This window comes from Bombina bombina, chromosome 2 (assembly GCF_027579735.1).
Source record: "Bombina bombina isolate aBomBom1 chromosome 2, aBomBom1.pri, whole genome shotgun sequence".
NCBI classification, from domain to species: domain Eukaryota; kingdom Metazoa; phylum Chordata; class Amphibia; order Anura; family Bombinatoridae; genus Bombina; species Bombina bombina.
In genome coordinates, this window is record NC_069500.1 from 191,705,371 (window position 1) to 191,721,438 (window position 16,068).

The window sequence follows — 16,068 nt, forward strand, 5'->3', positions numbered from 1 at the left end:
CAAGCCCATTGGGCCCCTGACAGGAGTCACCCCTGTCACCCCCTGATGGCGGCCCTGCTCGGGGGCGTAAGAAATAATGAGTAAAATTCTAGGGGCGGAGACATTCGATTTGTCCCCCTATTTTCCCGCCCCCAGTGTGCACCCATGTATGTAAAAGAAAAATCTGGTATCCGCAGGCTGGCACTAAAATGTCTAATGCCCCTGGATAATGTTCCTTAATGACACGATACAGTTATTCGTCACTTGTAAACCTGGTAAAGGAGAGCACAACATATTTGTCTTACAATTAAGGAAATTGAGTGTGATATCTACAGGCTGGCAATAAAATATCTAACAACCTGTATGACGTTTTTAAGCTTCAGTTTATTTATTGGATAACACAATAACTGCAGCATTTTTAGAGGCATTTTTTTCCACAGAAAGTAATTATAATTATATGATCTTTTCACCGCACCCACATACAACCCATGTCCAAAAATAACAGCGAACCACAATAGTGTTATAGTTCTGCGTTAGCGTTAGAATTCCATAGAATCAGTTATCAGGGAATAGATATGGTCAGACATCAGCACAAAGTACATACAGAGAAAACCAACTATAAATTAGCTCCACTAGCTCAAAAACACTTCCTTCTCTGTGCTGGAGGAGGAGCCATTCTCCTTCCCACACGTCACAGTCTGTCATCATAGCCCCTTATATACACCTCTCTACTATAGCCAGGCTTCTTCCTGTCCTGTCAAATACTGAGGCAAAGCTGTGTGCTAGCGAATAACCAAGGGGACGAGGATCAGAGCTACCTCTTTTATTGCCAATCTACAAAGGCGCCACATTAAGTCAAGAGACATTGCCCAAGACCCTGCCCTCCGGTGCACTTTCGTGAGTAGCTCAATTATAAGTTTGCGTGGGAAACTCTTCTAACTACTTTACTACTTGTGAGTTAGTGACACTAGCTGCGCACTGAGGAACAGGACCAAGAACAGGAGTACAGATATATATATAAGGCATGCAGATTTGATTAAAAAAACTAAAGATTAAAACCTGCCAATCGTAGGACATCTTTTGAATACTGGCAGTAAAGTTGCAATAATTACATGTGATTAGTTCCAGCAACACCCTGATGTTGCAACGGTACTACTACCACACTAATATATATCTGCTGCTGAAGTGCTGTATACCTTCTGCTTTAGTAAGTACCCACTCCTAACCTTCTAAGGTGGCAACATGCGAATTTAGCAGAGAGCATTTCGCTTACTTAGTGTCCCCTCCAGCTCTGTGTAGGGCTGATGCTGTACAATAAGTACTGCTGCTTATAGCTGTCCCCCAGACCAACTGATAAGAAAAAGCAGCAACCTAGAGTTGCAGGGCAAAGGTAAAGCAGCTGTAATCAGAGGGAAAAGTCATATATCTGATATTGTGCAACATTGCCTATGAATATAGAGAGTTAAGGAGGTGGATCGTGGTGGGTTTAAATAGTGATTGGTAAATAATATTGATCCATCCAGATTCCAGTCCCAACCATCCAAAAATAAATATATCCTTTTAGCTAAATTCGTTATCTCAGCTAATGTCTTTCTGAATCGTGCATACAGCATGCACAAAATGTTATCACATGGCCAGGAGGATTGTCTGTTAGTCCTTGGTTTTCACTGCAACAGGCTAAAATAGGAAATACCAATTTCCCCCTATTTTCATTTTTATTCTATTTACTGTTTGTTTCACTTCACTATTAAAGTTGTTCAGCATCAAATGACTTGGCTGCTTTTAGTCACATTTGTTAGTTTTTTTTTGGTGAGATAAAGTACCAGTAGCTTCTGTAACTCGACTGTTTATGCCAAATATTAATATCTCCGCCTGAACAAAGTACTATATCTTCTTCGTGACATGTTTGGCATCAACAACTGCAAATGTCTGCAAACTTATGAAAAGCCCCCCCTTTTACCAAGCAGCATCCTGTTTATGTTCTATATTTCATTTTATCCCGAGATTAAGAACGATCTGAGAAATGCTGTCAGTTCTGGCACAGATCTTGGTTTTGTGTTTCTCTTCATTTTCAAAAGTCCTTTTTTTTCATGACAATAATATGTTTTAAATTGTATTAGAAATGAGGTGTGGTAGAAGCTAAAGTTTGCTGCACCCATACATAATTCTCTGATAGCTGTGACAAATGCAGTTGAAAACAATAATAAAATATGCACAAACTTTCCTGACAAATTCATATCGACATTTTCGCATCTTGTTTAAATAGCGAATGTAGAATGACTGTTATTGTTATACTGCATTACATTTTATCAAGAAAGTGTGTTTCGTTACATAAGTCATACATGTCCATATGTTCTAGTGAATTTGATAATGGTTCTAGGGAACTGTATTCATATTCTTGTCCTGTTATATGTTGTCTTAGTTGAGCTGTCAACTGAGTTCTGTGGTTTGGGTTTCTAGTCTTAAAGGGACATAAGACCAAATTTTTTCTTTCTTTCATGATTTAGAAAGAGCATGTCATTTTAAACAGCTTTCTAATTTACTTCCATTATCTAATTTGCTTCATTCGTATGATATCCTTTGCTGAAAAGCATATCTAGATAGGTTCAGTAGCTGCTGATTGGTTGCTGCACATAGATGCCTCATGTGATTGGCTCACCCATGTGCATTGCTATTTCTTAAAGGGACAGTCAAGTCCTAAACTTTAATTTTTCAAATACGGCATGTCATTTTAAACAACTTTCCAATTTACTTTTATCAACAATTTTGCTTTGTTCTCTTGGTATTCTAGTTGAAAGCAAACCTAGGAAGGCTCATATGATAATTTCTATGCCCTTGAAGACTGCCTCTATTTTATTTACTTTTCACAGCAGGGGAGAGCAAGCTCATGTAGGCCATATAGATAGTATTGTGATCACGCCCATGGCTAGTGGCAGACACTGCACTAATTGGCTAAAATGCAAGTCAATAGATAATAACTAAAAGTCATGTGATTAGGGGCGGTCAGAAGATGCTTAGATACAAGTTAGTCACAGAAATAAAAAGTGTATTAATATAACAGTGTTGGTTTTGCAAAACTGGGGAATGGGTAATTAAGGGATTATCTATCTTTCTAAACAACAAAAATTCTGGTGTTGACTGTCCCTTTAAACAAAGGATATCTAAAGAATAAAGCAAATTAGATAAAACACGTAATTGGAATGTTGTTTAAAATTATATTCTCTATCTGAATCATGATAGAAAAAATTTTGGCTTAGTGTCCCTTTAAATGCACATTTAATTAACTTACTTCTTAGTAATGCTGTGCTTATTCTTTGAGTGCCAACTGCCAAGGTTGCATTTTTTAGGTATTATCCCTCATACTAATCTCCCTCACCATACACACTCACATATTTTTTTTTTAAAGGAGACTAGTGATATTTTCACTAATTAAGAGCCATATTTCTATTAATGTGAATGTCTAATAAAATGTAGGAACTCCTACAATATAAAATACAAGTTTAATGCTATAATGATTATTAATTTATAGAATGACTTTTTAAATGTATTGCTACATATATTGCATATGCTTTCATCATAGTGCAATAACTAAAAATTGACTGCAAATATTTTTGTGCAGCATACTTTAAAGGGACAGAAAGCTTTAATGATTATGTTTCAGTTTTGAAAAGTATATTGTATCAGCAAAACGGTTTCTACTAAAATGTATCACTATTTCTGCATTTGTTGTGCACAAAGCTCGTACATATGCTTTGTGCCTCCTAATTCAAATTTGGGTTTTATGTCAATTTAAAGGGATAGTAAAGTAAAAATAAACATTCATGATTCAAATACAGCATGTCGTTTTAAATGATTTTCCAATTTATTTGTATTATCTAATCTGCTTTGTTCTATTGGTATCTTTTGTTTGAAAGCATACATAGGTTCAGGAGCATCAATGCACTACTTTGAGCTAGCTGCTTATTGGTGGCTTCACATATATGCCTCTTGTCATTGACTCACCCAATGTGTTCACTTAGCTCAAAGTAGTTCTTTGCTGCTCCTTCAAAAAAGGATACCAAGAGAATGAAGCAAATCTGATAATATAAGTAAATTGGAAAGTTGTTTACTATTGCACACTCTGTCTAAATCATGACATATTTTTTTTTTTTTGAGGTCTCACTTTCATGTCCCTTTAAATATAAAAAGATGTGTAGCTCTTTTACTAAAGAATTAATATAGACTATTTCTGTTATGGTTACTGGTGTGTGTATGTGTTTGTTTGACATGTGCAGCAGTGAAAAATTTGGTTCTGCCGAATTTTTTGGAATGAATGTTCAGGGAAATTAGTTTCCATGAATAATTGTTGGCTGCGCTATATTTTAAACTAAACAAACACTGAACATTCATAAAACATTTACATTAATTTTCGTTAAATCTAAATGTTCCAAAGCCGCCGGTGAAAGTTCATCTATAGCTTTATACTTACCTTTAGCGGGCTGGAAAACCAGGCTAACTCTCTCCTCTTCTTCACTATAATAGGAGGCTTAAAGGGACATGGAACCCAAATGTTTTCTTTCATGATTTAGAAAGAGCGTGCAATTTTAAACAACTTGCTATTTTACATCTATTATCTAATTTGCTTCGTTTTCTTGATAGCCTTTGCTGAAAAGCATATCTAGATAGGATCAGTAGCTGCTGATTGATGGCTGCACATAGATGCCTCGTAAGTAAATTGTAATGTTGTTTAAAATGTTATTCTCTACCTATCATGAAAGAAAATGTTTGGGTTTAGTGTCCCTTTAATGTGGCAGCTCTCAGAGTCTTCTCTTTTAAAGGGACACTGAACCCAATTTTTTTTCTTTCGTGATTCAGATAGAGCATGCAATTTTAAGCAACTTTCTAATTTACTCCTATTATCAATTTTTCTTTGTTCACCTGCTATCTTTATTTGAAAAAGAAGGCATCTAAGCTTTTTTTTTTTTTTTTTTTTTTTTGGTTCAGTACTCTGGACAGCACTTTTTTATTGGTGGATGAATTTATCCACCAATCAGCAAGAATAACCCAGGTTATTCACCAAAAATGGTCCGGCATCTAAACCTACATTCTTGCATTTCAAATAAAGATACCAAGAGAATGAAGACAATTTGATAATAGGAGTAAATTATATAGTTGTTTACAATTGTATGCTCTATCTGAATCACGAAAGAAAAAAAATTGGTTTCAGTGTCCCTTTAAGTGCAGGTCCTGGGAGGCAGTGCGCTAAGCTAAATATGTGCTAAGCGCTAAGTATATGTATGTGAATGTGCATGCGAGTGTATATATGTGTGCCATGCTCTGGCCTTAGACTGATTTTGTGAGCGGCCCAGCAGTGAAACAGTTAATTAGTGAACCACACCCTGCTGTTAGCAAGCACTACACAATGCAGATAGCAAGGTATGGTTGATCCCCTGTTTTGGGAAACACAATCAAAATAAAAACATAACTTTATTAGAATTGGATATTAAAAATGGGAAGAAAAAATTAAAAGAAAATGATGAAAAATGTATTTGTATGATTGACACAGTAGTTCCACTATGCAACAATGTATAGTGATATGTGGGAGATGAAAGTCGTACCCCTGGTTACATCTAGTCTGCTGGGTCAGCACACTATATGGATATGCAGATATAAAAATAAATACATGATCCACTATATTATCTGGTACAATTATTGTAAATATACAAGTACTGTTCACCTAATAGTGAATTGGTGTAACAGTATTATTGAAATTTCTGGATTATCTTTCAAATAGTGTCCATTAAAGTTAAAGCAAAAAGTCTACTTTTAAACTGCAAAGTAGCAGTGTTATAGCATCGTGTACTGGAATAGTTTGTCTTTAAATAGACATAAATTAGTACAGATTATTATTTGCTCTGTGTGTGGCAAACAAACTGATATACAAAAAGATACATCAATATTGTACTACCATTGAAATAATTCACTTGGTAGTGAGTGATTTGGCAATAGAACAATGTTGCTGAACTGCAACAATGTATTAGTTATGATACACAATTGAATAGTAACCACTTACTAAATATTAGATAGTTAAAATGAAAAATAGCAATGGTTTGTTTAAATGGAAAAGTAACTTGACCAATAGGTAGGTATGATCTTAATTTGTATGTTACTCCATTATTTTAAATCCTACAATGCTTTTTATATTGTACCGTAGCGTCATTCAAAAATTTATTGAATGACACTTAGCGAATGTGTTTATTATAAAACTACAATATCTATATTGTGTTCTAGAGTGATCATGCCACAGCGTAACATGAATAGTACTTGCCAACGTTAGTCAGTAAGCACGCCACTCGACTCGGCACAATGGCACTGATAAATGTGCACATGCTGAAATATTTTTTTTTTTTTAGTATATACGCACACTACCGATCTACAAGTTTACCCATATTAAAGTGATGGTAAATCCTAGCGTTTGTGAAATGCTAGGATTTACCATTGGAACAAATAAAAGGGACTTTCAGTCATGAAGTATAAAATACTTCATGCTGGAAGTCCCTTTCTTTGTCTAAAGCGTTCACCGCACTGAGCTCCTCAGGCAGCCCACGGCAGAACGCTATTTTGCTGTGAGGTGACATTTCCACCTCTTAGCCAATAGCCATGCGGGCCAGCTGACGCCATGCCGGATAGCTAGCACACTATTGGCTAAGATCACCTCACAGCAAAATAGCGTTCTGCTGCCTGAGGTGCTCAGTGCGGCAAACACTTCAGACAAATAAAGGAACTTTCAGCATGAAGTCATACTTCATGACTGAAAGTCCCCTTTATTTGTTCCACTGGTAAATCCTAGCGTTTTACAAACCCTAGGATTTACTATTACTTTAACCAGGGTAGGTAAACCATCTCTGTTAGCTACTTGTGCAATATTAATTATAGTTATTCCCATAATTTGTTTAAAAAAACGAGGATCCCATATATCCTCGGCTAGTGCTCTAACATGTTTCACCTGAAACGCTTTATCAAAGGCCTTTAATATGCTATTCTAATAAAGTTATATTTTTATTTTTATTGTGTTTTCCAAAAAAGGGATCATACTTGTTATATTCCTATAGTGGAACAATGGTATGGAGTGCTAAGTAGTATACACTTCAGTGGTCTACTACCACTATAATATCAATGTTCTTTTGGTATACAGCACCCACTCCCAATAAAATATAATAAATTAACAATATTTTAAATTTGGATACCATTTGCTAGTGCAATTCTCTTTTTCCTTCTCTTTTTTGTCTTTTCCCTTTCTTTTTGAATAGCAAGTTATGGTTACCTTCTTATCCCTTTTGTGCCTGGATTAAAAATGTTAACATCGGAACAAAGTGTGTGTGTGTGTGTGTGTGTACATAGTTTAGTCGTATTCAGTATGCTTGTATTTACATTTAACAGCTCTTCATATGAATCTCCCCCCATGTATGCATTTAAATAAATATTATTTTCCTATATTTAAGGCGGACTTCTGTCCTTCACAGTAACCCTAGACAACCAGCAGTTATTCAGGGGAGAGCAGTAGGTGAGGTTAAGAACAGGTGTCCTTGATGCTTTCAGTGATATGCTAATATGGATCCTGGGATCAGGACCATAGCCTTAAAGCCCCTGTCAGTCTGAGATCAAAACCCTGAAACTTCTGTCAGCTATATATGTACATTCAACTTCAGATTAGATCCATTTACATGTAGCTCCTAACATCAATATGCCCACAACAGTTCTCAAAACTAACATAAACACTTAAACATACACAATATTGTAAATTGTATAAACTGTATGCATATGAAGCAGCACTATTTAAAACATGTTAACATTATATGTATATTTGTGCAATACTTGTCTGTAGGACAGAAACTTACTGGCATTATAAGCAAAACTTCCAAAGCTTCATTGGAGAATGACATGTCCTAAGGGCATACAACTGAACATACTTGTTTGTTTTTTCAAGAAAACACAGAAACATCCATTTTGCAAAAAATTATTTCCCTTTAATTGTTCTTTTTTCATATATTTACTGGATAACCAGTTGACATACCAGACTGTCTGGTTAAATACCAGAAACTTAGCAAACCTACCTTTTACTGGAAAGAGAGTCATTTTCAATAAGTTTCTTTACATACATGAAAGCTAAGTATATACATATCAAATAGAAGTAGTACTTCTTGGTCACAATTAAAATAATGTAATTTTTAAATTTATGAAAAAAAGTGAATTATATTTGACACGTGTGTTTATAAATGTATAATAGTAGTTCAGAAAAAATAGCTTAAAGAGACATGGATTTTTTGAGATTGTAATATAAAATGTTATATATAGTAAAAAAAAATAAAAAATTTTTTTTTTGCAATATATTTATTTTGTCTCTGTTTCCTATAATTTAATTTGGTTTTCCAGTTCCCCTTAAAAGTGAAAGTAGAACGCTGCTATTGGTTGCACACCCTAGTGACCCATTGATGATTGTCCTTATCTGGCCTCAGCAGGGAAGGCAACTTAGGTTACAACATGGTGGGACTCATTGGTTTATGAACACTAAGGGCCAGATTATCTAACATTTGATAAAAAAAAAAAAACATGTTGACACTCTCAGGAGTTTCCCTCAGAAAAATCTCAAAAAGGGGCTATCCCTGTGAGTTGTGAGATAACTCTTATAGAAAATAATGGGTCCCGCTAGAAAGAGAAGCTTTGTTGGGAAGCAGGGAAAAGGAGCCACACTTTAAAAATTACATACTGCAGCCAATACAAATCATATTACCCTGTTTTCAGTATATATTATCTTACAACTGCCTCTAATTTCATATGCATGTGTTTTTTTTCTATAAGGGTAATACGTGTTTTGCGTAATGTGACGTAATCTATGTTTCTAGCATATGCTAGAATCTGAAAGAGAATAAGACAAATAATATGCTTTAAATTTGTATTATAACTACAAATTTCACCACGTTTTTTTGTAAAAGCAGTGTAATTTTATTACGATTTTTGCGGTGTGCCTTAAATATGATTTTTTTATTCTTCTGCGTATTATCAATGCAATTTTTCATTTTTCTATAAATTACAATTTTTGCAGAAAAATGTATGCAGCAATTTTTTGTCTAGCCACCCCGGCTCTTAACTCTCCCATGCGTGGCCTGCAGCAGAGCGACCTTGTAAGTTGAGCTATGCGCACAAGTAACTTCGAGGCCTCCCATCCCTGGCTGTCTGGTCTGCAGCATAATGGCCTTCCAACATGCGCTGTGCGAGCAAGTTACTTCATTGCCTCCCATCTCTGACTCCCTGGCCTGTAGCGAAGCGACTTTCCAAAATGCACTGTGCGCACAGGTCGTTCTGTGGCATCCTTCTGCTCCCTACCACTATTCCACAGCTGGTGATGAGAGCCTATGGCCCTTTAATGCTGGACAGACTGCGGGTCCTTCTTACCTGTGCCCCACCCCCCATTGCAGAGTCTGTGGAGTCAGTATTTCCACCACCGATGTAGTGTGCACGTATCTGTAGCATGGCAGGAAAAACTACTGCCACCTAGTGCTTTTGCAAGTGTATAACATTCTTACAAAACGTACACATGCACCGCCAGCCCCCACATCGCAACTAATAATCTAAACCTATTAACCCTTAAACCGCCAGCCCCCCACATCGTAACTAATAAACTAAACCTAGTCAGAACCTATGCATGGCCTGCAGCAGAGCGACATTGTAAGCTGAGCTATGCTCATAAGTCACTCTGAGTCCTTCATTAAAACTAAATTTGTATTTATTTTACCAAACTGCTAGATGTAAATGAGATACTATTGCTAGGTACTTATCATTTTTTTGCAGGTTAGTTAAATAAAAGGGATTGACTCTGAAAACTTGTAATAATGATAATATAATGCAATGTTACTCATTTATTACTGATATGCAAATTGGAATTATCATATTAGCTGAAATGTGCTGGTGTGTGTTTTGCTGGTGGGACAGAGCCCAGCTGTAATCAGATTGTTTTTGTAAGTTAGAGATTAACTGCACAGCGGTACTGGCTCTCACCCCTGCTATTTATAGTAAACATACTGCTTGTGTAAATTATTATGCACTTGGAATAGGACAGTTCTAAATTTGCTCACAGGCTGCTGCTAAAAATCAGCTATGTTGCTAATGCATTGGAGATCATCTGCAATGTATCTACCAATAACAGGAATGTATATTGTGATGGAAACCTAAAAACATTATAATGCAGAATCTAAAGAAAACCTTTGAACCTTTTCAGTTTACTTTATGATCATAGGGAGTAAGATAGCTAGATAGAAACATACATACATACATACATACATACATACATACATAGATAGATGGATACATACATACCTGCATAATTACATATAGATAGATAGATGCATACATACATACATGGATACATACATACCTGCATAATTACATATAGATACATACATACATACATACATGGATACATACATACATACATACATATAGATAGATGGATATATACATAGATGGATACATACATACCTGCATAATTACATACATACATACATACATACATACATACATACATACATACATACATACAGATGGATATATACATACATACATACATACATACATACATACAGATAGATGGATATATACATAGATGGATACATACATACCTGCATAATTACATATAGATACATACATACATACATACATACATACATACATACATACATATATATACATAGATGGATACATACATACTTGCATAATTAGATAGATAGATAGATAGATAGATACATACATACATACATACATACATAGATGGATACATACATACATGGATGGATGCATACATACATACATACATACATACATACATATAGATAGATGGATATATACATACCTGCATAATTACATATAGATAGATAGATACATACATACATACACAGATGGATGGATAGATACATATATAGATACATACATACATACATATAGATAGATGGATATATACATAGATGGATACATACATACCTGCATAATTACATATATATAGATAGATACATACATACATACATACATACAAATTGATCAGTATGTCTGTGCCTATATAGAGTAAAAAGTGCCAAATGGTGCATTGCTAACAATTAAACTGCATTAGTCCATCAAATCTATATAGTACAGTATTGCCATATAGGCCACCGAAGGAATATTTTACAGCTTCTTTATCATTCTTCCTCTCCTAATCATATTGTTCTCTCATCAGTCTTCATGAATTGCTGCTTCATTTACCTTGTTTGATTGTAACGTCCTCCTATCTTCCTCCCTATTTCTGTTATATCCACTAATACCTAGTTCCATTGAGGTGGTAAAGTTTGGAAACTGGTTGTAACATAACATTTCTCCATAAACGTAAGTGGAGATACATGTCTCCAAAATTAACCACATCAATAGAAACTTCTCATTACTCCTTTCTCAATTCTTCCATTTGCATCTTTATGATTTCAAGACAATGTTCAACTTGATGAAGATATATTTTATTAGTGTAAATTGGCTATAAAACGCTATGGATCATTGTTAACGCTGTTCAATACTTTACATTTTCTTCTCAGTAAGTAGAGAAGAATAAGCGAGAATTTTTCAGAGCTTTGCACCTTTTTCTCATAGTATTCTTCATTTTCCTTCTTCTAAATAGGAAAAAAAAAAAACTAATTTAAATCAAGTACAAAAGGTTGAATCTCTATTTATTGAACCTGTTTCCCTTGGGATTTATTTATACTTATACAATTTGTAACTAATACTAAAGGTTGTACTTTTATAGGATACTTTGTAAAAACAATTCTTTTTTGCTGAATCACATTCAAAATCCCTCAATAAAATTGAATATTTTGATCACTTTTTTTACCAGCAGGGGCAGTAATGCACAAGTTGACAAGGTTTTATTAAAGGGGCAGTCAGACTCATTTTTGCATTTTTGAATGTGTCCCCAATGACTTGTTATACCATATGCAGTATTAAAGGGACAGTCTACCCCAGACTTTTTATTGTTTAAAAAGATAGATAATCCCTTTATTACCCATTCCCTAGTTTTGCATAACCAACACAGTTATATAAATACACTTTTTACCTCTGATTACCTTGTATCTAAGCCTCTGCAAACTGCCCCCTTATTTCAGGTCTATTGACAGACATCCATTTTAGCCAATCATAGCGTAAGCACAGTGTTATCTATATGACACACATGAACTAATACCCTCTAGTGGTGAAAAACTGTCAAAATGCCCTGAGAGAAGAGGCGGCCTTCAAGGTCTTAGAAATTAGCATATGAACCTCCTAGGTTTAGCTTTCAACTAAGAATACCAATAGAACAAAGCAAAATCAGTGATAAAAGTAAATTGGAAAATTGTTTAAAATTGCATTCTCTATCTGAATCATGACAGTTTATTTTGGACTAGACTGTCCCTTTTAAATATACTTGGATATGAAAATGCACCTTTAGGTTTATTCTTGCAATTTAAATAACAGGCATTGCTCATTAAAACCACAACCCATAATGAAAATTTCAGTACCTAAGAATGGCCTTTGTTAACCGAGAAAGAGATAAATTAAGGAGGCCTGCTCTTCCTGTAGGCTTAACCCATTTGAATGAGCTTTTGTAAACAGTGAATTGTTGTTTCAATGAGCTAAATCGGTTATTTCAAATGCAAAAATAAACCTAAAGAAGCAATTCCCAATTTATATTTATGCCCTGTAGCTTATATAACAACTCATTATAAACACATTAAGGGGAATAGGAATATTTTGTATTATAACAGTTTTTATGGCTGATTAAACTTAAAAAGTTATGTTTAGAGAATCAATGTGGCAGTTTAGGTCTACCAGATTTAGAAGTATAAAGTTTAATTACAGATAGCACAAATTATACAGTCTCAGAGCTAGAAAAATGTTTAGTAAACACATAATGACTTCCAGTTCTTGCTCATATTAAAGGCCCATAAAACCTAAAGTGTTTCTTTCATGATAGAAAATACGATTTTAAAAAACTTTCCAATTTACTATTATCAAATTTTCTTTGTTTTCTCAATTTCTTTTGTTGAAAAGCAGGAAACTAAGTCCAGAAGTGTGCAAGCGTCTGCGGCACTATAAGGCAGCAGTTTTGCAACAATGTTATACTTTAGCAAGAGCTCTAGATAGCAGCACTATTTCCTGTCATGTAGTGCCGCAGACATGTGCACGCTACCTATCTAGATATCTCTTCAACAGAGAATAACATGAGAACAAAGCAAATTTGATAATAGAAGTAAATTGGAAACTTTATAAAAATTGTATTCTCTATCTGAATCGTGAAAGAAAAGTTTTCTTTTTCATGTCCCTTTAAGGTGAATAAAATGCCTCCGTAAAGATAAAAAAGTTAAAGACTATTTATAACCCGATCTGGTCATGGCAAAAACTATGTACAAAATTAGAGGTGAAGTTTGGGATTTCTAAATAATTAATTATTGGAGACAACCCAGAATTTCCAGAGGGTATGAGTGTAGAAGTTTTCAGAAGGTGGAGCAACAAAGGCCTAACTTGTATATATCCGATTATGAATCAGGAAGGTAATGGTATTAAATTGTTCTCAGAATTAAAACAAGAATTCTTTAGTAAAAAAAAAAAATAATTCAATGCATTTCATCAAAATGGATTTGTTTGGAATTGGGATAGATTAGAATAATGGTTAACATTTGTAAAAAATTGAATATATACCATCTCTCCATGGTATAAATTAGTATTGTCATTAAAGTGCAAATATGGAATATCTAGCTCAGAAATGGAATACATTAAATGAAGAAAAGGAAATAGATTGGGGAAAAAATTAAAATCTTGATAATGAAAGTTGAAAAAACTACATTATCCTCTACTTGAGAGAATCTCACGTTTATGAAGCCTATTACACTCTAGAAAAAGTTTTTTTTTTTATGGAACAATATACAATTTAACAAAAGTCAGAAATGTATCTTAATAGCTGCAAATGTCTTGCATTTATTATGGGAATCTCCAAAAATTAGACAATATTTGTTTAAAATAGAATTTTGGCTTAAAGGAACACTGTACCCAAAAATGTTCTTTTGTGATTCAGATAGAGCATGCAATTTTAAGCAACTTTCTAATTTACTCCTATTATCAATTTGTCTTCTTTCTCTTGCTAACTTTATATGAAAAAGAAGGCATCTAAGCATTTTTATTGGTTCAGACCTCTGGACAGCAGTGTTTGATTGGTGGATGAATTTATCCACCAATCAGCAAGGACAACCTAGGTTGTTAACCAAAAATGGGCCGGCATCTAAACTTACATTCTTGCATTTCAAATAAAGATACCAAGAGAATAAAGAACATTTGATAATAGGAGTAAATTAGAAAGTTGCTTAAAATTGCATGCTCTATCTGAATCACGAAATAATTTTTTTTGGTACAGTGTCCCTTTAACCCCTTAATGACCGGACCATTTTTCAATTTTCTTACCCTTAATGACAATGACTATTTTTACATTTCTGCTGTGTTTGTGTTTAGCTGTAATTTTCCTCTTACTCATTTACTGTACCCACACATATTATATACCGTTTTTCTCGCCATTAAATGGACTTTCTAAAGATACCATTATTTTCATCATGTCTTATAATTTATTACAAAAAAAATAATAAAATATGAGGAAAAAATGGAAAAAAACACACTTTTTCTAACTTTGACCCCCAAAATCTGTTACACATCTACAATCACCAAAAAACACCCATGCTAAATAGTTTCTAAATTTTGTCCTGAGTTTAGAAATACCCAATGTTTACATGTTCTTAGCTTTTTTTGCAAGTTATAGGGCCATAAATACAAGTAGCACTTCGCTATTTCCAAACCACTTTTTTTCAAAATTAGCGCTAGTTACATTGGAACCCTGATATCTGTCAGGAATACCTGAATATCCCTTGACATGTATATATTTTTTGTTAGAAGACAACCCAAAGTATTGATCTAGGCACATTTTGGTATATTTTATGCCACCATTTCACCGCCAAATGCGAGCAAATAAAAAAAAAACTTTACATTTTTCACAATTTTAGGTTTCTCACTGAAATTATTTACAAACAGCTTGTGCTATTATGGCACAAATTGTTGTAAAAGCTTCTTTGGGATCCCCTTTGTTCAGAAATAGCAGACTTATATGCCTTTGGCACTGATTTTTGGTAATTAGAAGGCCGCTAAATGCTGCTGCGCACCACACCTAAATTATGCCCAGCAGTGAATGGGGTTAATTAGGTAGGTTGTAGGGAGCTTGCAGGGTTAATTTTAGCTTTAGGGTAGAGATCAGCCTCCCACCTGACACATCCCACCCCCTGATCCCTCCCAAACAGCTCTCTTCCCTCCCCCACCCCACAAATGTCCCCGCCATCTTAAGTACTGGCAGAAAGTCTGCCAGTACTAAATAAAAGGAGTTTTTTGTTTTTTTTATAAAAAAAATAAAATATTTTAGCTGTGATGGACTCCTGCCTTAGCCCCAACCTCCATGATCCCCCCCCCCCCCCCCCAGCTCTCTAACCCTCTCCCCTATCTAATTGCGGCCATCTTGGGTACTGGCAGCTGTCTGCCAGTACCCAATTTGCCCCAAAAACAAGTGTTTTTTGTTCTTTTGCTTTTTTTATTTTTTCTGTAGTGTAGCAGCCCCCCACAATACCCCTATCCCCCTCCCCCTCCCAGATCCTTTTATATTATTTTTTAAAAAAATATTTCCCCCCCCCTCTTCCCTCCTCATTGGTGTCAGTGTCAGTGCCAGCTAATGCGCACGCTCCCGGCACCCGGCGTGAGTGGCTCTCTCTGCATCGGAGTCTTCTAAATGGTATTGCAGGATGCCTCCATATGGAGGCATCACTGCAATACCCTGAGAGCTGCTGGAAGCGATTGCGATCGCTTCCAGCACTCTCTTAGACAACTGATGTACCAGGTACGTCCATTGTCATTAACTGTTAGTTAATTCATGACGTACCTGGTACGTCAGTTGTCATTAAGGGGTTAATACAATTTTGAAAAAAATATTCAATTAACAATTGATCAAGTAATATTCTTAACATAAGTAATTAA

General features: G+C 34.9%; 1 protein-coding gene across 1 annotated transcript in view; it reads left to right on the top strand.

Moving 5' to 3' along the window:
- The first annotated feature begins 706 nt into the window (after positions 1–706).
- Positions 707–16,068, top strand: part of LOC128648623 (beta-1,3-galactosyl-O-glycosyl-glycoprotein beta-1,6-N-acetylglucosaminyltransferase 4) — an 80,264-nt gene continuing 64,902 nt past the window's right edge. Inside the window, exon 1 of the mRNA XM_053701404.1 lies at positions 707–876. The gene's annotated coding sequence lies outside the window, so the exon portion shown is untranslated. The remainder of the gene's footprint in view (positions 877–16,068) is intronic.